The sequence below is a fragment of the Solanum pennellii genome, chromosome 12 (genome assembly GCF_001406875.1).
Source record: "Solanum pennellii chromosome 12, SPENNV200".
Lineage (NCBI taxonomy): Eukaryota > Viridiplantae > Streptophyta > Magnoliopsida > Solanales > Solanaceae > Solanum > Solanum pennellii.
The window spans coordinates 17,203,887-17,207,486 of record NC_028648.1 but is presented as its reverse complement, the minus strand read 5'-3'; positions in this window follow the sequence as shown (position 1 = coordinate 17,207,486).

The following is a 3,600-nucleotide window of genomic DNA, read 5'->3' as shown; positions in this document are numbered from 1 at the left end:
ATCCAAATACTGTTCGAGTCTTTCGTTTCCCAATAAAATTCGAACTTTATTTTTCAAAAGTTACTCTCTCATATCAGTAAGGATTCACCATTTCAAGTCAAATCATAAAAAAAATATTCAAGTGGGTCGAACTACGTAGGACCTGAATTACCTTTTGTGAGATACGTAGGCAGCCTTTCAAGGTTCGGTCCCCATTTTTTTTGAGAAATTCTATCTTTCCCAAGTCTTACAAAGAAATTAGAGTTACATCTCAATCAAAAATAAGAACTACGACAATTTAATTTGTCTCGACTTAAGTCGACATTTCTGACTCATTAGTCCTAAAATCAAATAGATAAATTTCTGTATATTTAGTCATCTTTCTTCTATATACGTGGGCTAATTTATCTTCAAATGAAGTAACTCTTATGTGTTTACAATAATGTGTATCATATTTTGTATTAATTATCATCAACACAAACTAACACATTTGTCTTTGAGTTGTTTTTCTTTGTTAGGTACTCAAAAACTGATCCGTGTTAAGAAAATAACTGAACATCTATATTTCATCAAGTCCAAAGTCCCCAACGATTCCTTCTCTGAACAATGTTTATCAAAATACAAAGAGAAAATGGTTGAAACTGTTGAGAATACTGATTTGAATGAAATTACTTTGAATGAGCCTACCATTGTTGAACAGAACAAATTGATTGCAACATTGTTCCAACAAATTGTGAAAATGAGGGCAGAGATGGATAAGACCCGAGATTTGACGCATCTGACTATCATCGCTAACACTCCTACTCTAGATAACGAGAGGCCTCCCCTCCATTTTCCTACTTAAGATCCAACATCCGAACATTTCCCAAACAATTCAACCACCCCTACAATTCCACAACCTTCTATAATTGATTTAACCACCCCTAACCCATATCATGCTAGCTTCTCACACCAAAATCCACCTGCTTCTCAAAATCAAATACCAACATTCTCCAGAATTTTCCTGTCAATCATCAAATTCCTACTCAAATTGCCCAAAAACCACCTACCACTCAACCCATACCTTTAAGAACCACATTTCATCTTCCAATATCGCCTGAATTATACTCTTCATCCGCTACACATTCTGAACCCAATCATTATCAGAAGAATGAGAAGGAGTGGAAGGTCATGAAAGGTAAGGCTGAGCAAAGCATTAGAGAGAAAGTCATAATTGCAATGAAGAACTTCCAACACACCCCGAACATTGTGGGGTTGAATGACGAAGATTTGTGTTGCCATCCACGTTTGGAACTTCCAGAAGGTTTTAAAGTACCAAAATTTGATACCCTTAGTGGAGATAAGAATCCTTTGACTCATTTGTGGGCTTATTGTGACCAACTCATTGGAGTTGGGAAATATGAGGCTTTGCTGATGCGACTCTTTAGTCAAAGTCTAAAAGGAGAAGCATTGGAATGGTTTATTTCTAAAGGAATTAAGCAGTGGCCAAGTTGGAACGTTTTGGCTAGAGACTTCATTGAAAGGTTTAGTTACAATGTATAATTCATTCCTGATCGATACTTTTTGGAGAGTATGCCTACCGTTGGAGAAGAGAGGCTGCAAGGGTTAGGCCTCCAATGACTGAGAAAGAAATTATTGTTGTCTTCGTGCGCATTCAAGAGCCTGAGTACTATAATAGGATGTTACTCATTTTAGGAGGGAAGTTCAGTGAGATAGTCAATATTGGCGAAGCTATTGAAGATGGTCTTAGGATCTGGAAAATCATCAAAATGACTCCCCCAGATGAATCCCCAGGACCATTAAGGAGGAAAAAGGAAGATGTCTCTTCTGTCTCATTTGATCGAGCCACAAATCAAAGAGACATGCTGGTCTTAAGGTGTGAAAGGCTTTACTCACCAAAACCTACCCTTTAGCTCCACAAAATCCTTACCCCATCCGACCAAGTTACCAATTTCCACCATCAAATTATAGAAATTACCAAGCTCTATTGCCAAATTGCCCAAATGCTCAATCAAGTCACCAAGCTGCATTGCCAAATTACACAGTTGCCCCTCATAGATACCAAGCCCCACAATATCCGAATTTCCAAACATCAGCACCTACTCACCGAAATCCTCCCAGTTACCACCACGTACCTCAATCTGCACGAAATGATTATAATCTTTCTTGTCAATTTTTTTTGAAGAAACCTTCTCGAGTTTTTACTCCTTTGGTTGAAAGTCGAACCCGACTTTTTAAGAGGTTGAAAGCAGATAGTCTTATACAAACAATTGATCCGAAAAATGTCAATGTCAATTCCAGACTTTATAGGTCTGATATTCATTGCGCTTACCATTCAGGAGGTGTTGGACACACCACTGAGGATTGCATCAATTTGAAGCATAGAATTCAAGACTTGATTGATCAAAGAATTGTCACTCTCCAAACTGTCACTTCCAATACCAATGGTAATTCACTATTAAATCTTGGAGGATTCACTATTAACACGATTGACCCAAAGTCTCAAGCACCTTTTCCTTAAAATGCCCCAAATTACCGTCAAATGCCTCCCCCTCAGCAAGGTCATTATGATCCTCCTCATCCGAGATTCAACAAGAAACCTACTTAGAATTTCACGCCGCTTATTGAAAGTCGAACGAAGTTATTTGAGCAATTGAGTGCAGCATGTACTATTCATTCAGTTGCGCCCAAGCCTGTTGATACTAGCTCCCAATTTAATCAAACCAATCGAATGTGTGCATATCATTCCAACAGTGTTGGGCATGATATAGAAGATTGTATTAATTTGAAGCACAAGATCCAGGACTTGATTGGCCAGAATGTGGTCAAGACTATTGTACCTAACACCAATAGTAATCCTTCGACGAACTATGGAGGCACCACTATCAATATGATAGAGACGGATGATGGGTTGTGCATGGTAAAGGCGATAGTTCCAACTGGTCCTTACAACCTTGAGAAAATTACAGGTTTCCGAGCATAATTGAGAAACTTGATTTTACGAGCATGACACCTCGTCAAGCATTTGCTTCTGTGTCAAGAGAGGGTCAGAACAAGAAGGGGATTAATCATGTTCCACCAAAGTCTTTGCCTCATTCATGTCAGTCCTTTGTGGTAGAAAAATATGCCAATGATGACAGTCTCGGAGAAGGAATTGGGAATCTTTGTAAAGAAGATGATGCTGTGATATACCGTGGTTTCACGGTATAATTAATACTTTTTCCTTAAGTTTAGTGTGTCCGAAAAGCCTTTTTGTGCTAATTTTTATATAAGTTTCTCTTTGTTTTGCAGGAAATCTGTCCAAAGCTGAATGCAGAGATTTTGAGCGAAGAAATGCAGAAGAGACCACCTACGGAGCTTATGACGGTCCGTAGGTGGCAGCGTAGTGCAGCTGCTGAAGGAAGATGGGGAAGTCTGCACAAGTATGGGATGACGGAGTCCATGACGGTCCGTCATGACCACGACGGTCCGTCGCGAGGTCCGTCGACCCAGCCGCGTTTTGGCAGATTTCCAGCAATTAGAATCCTTGTTTAATTAGGTTTTTGTTTTTTTATAAATAGTTCAAAAAACCTCGTTTTTGAGGTTAGACACCAGATAGTTAGACTCTTAGATTGTTAAACT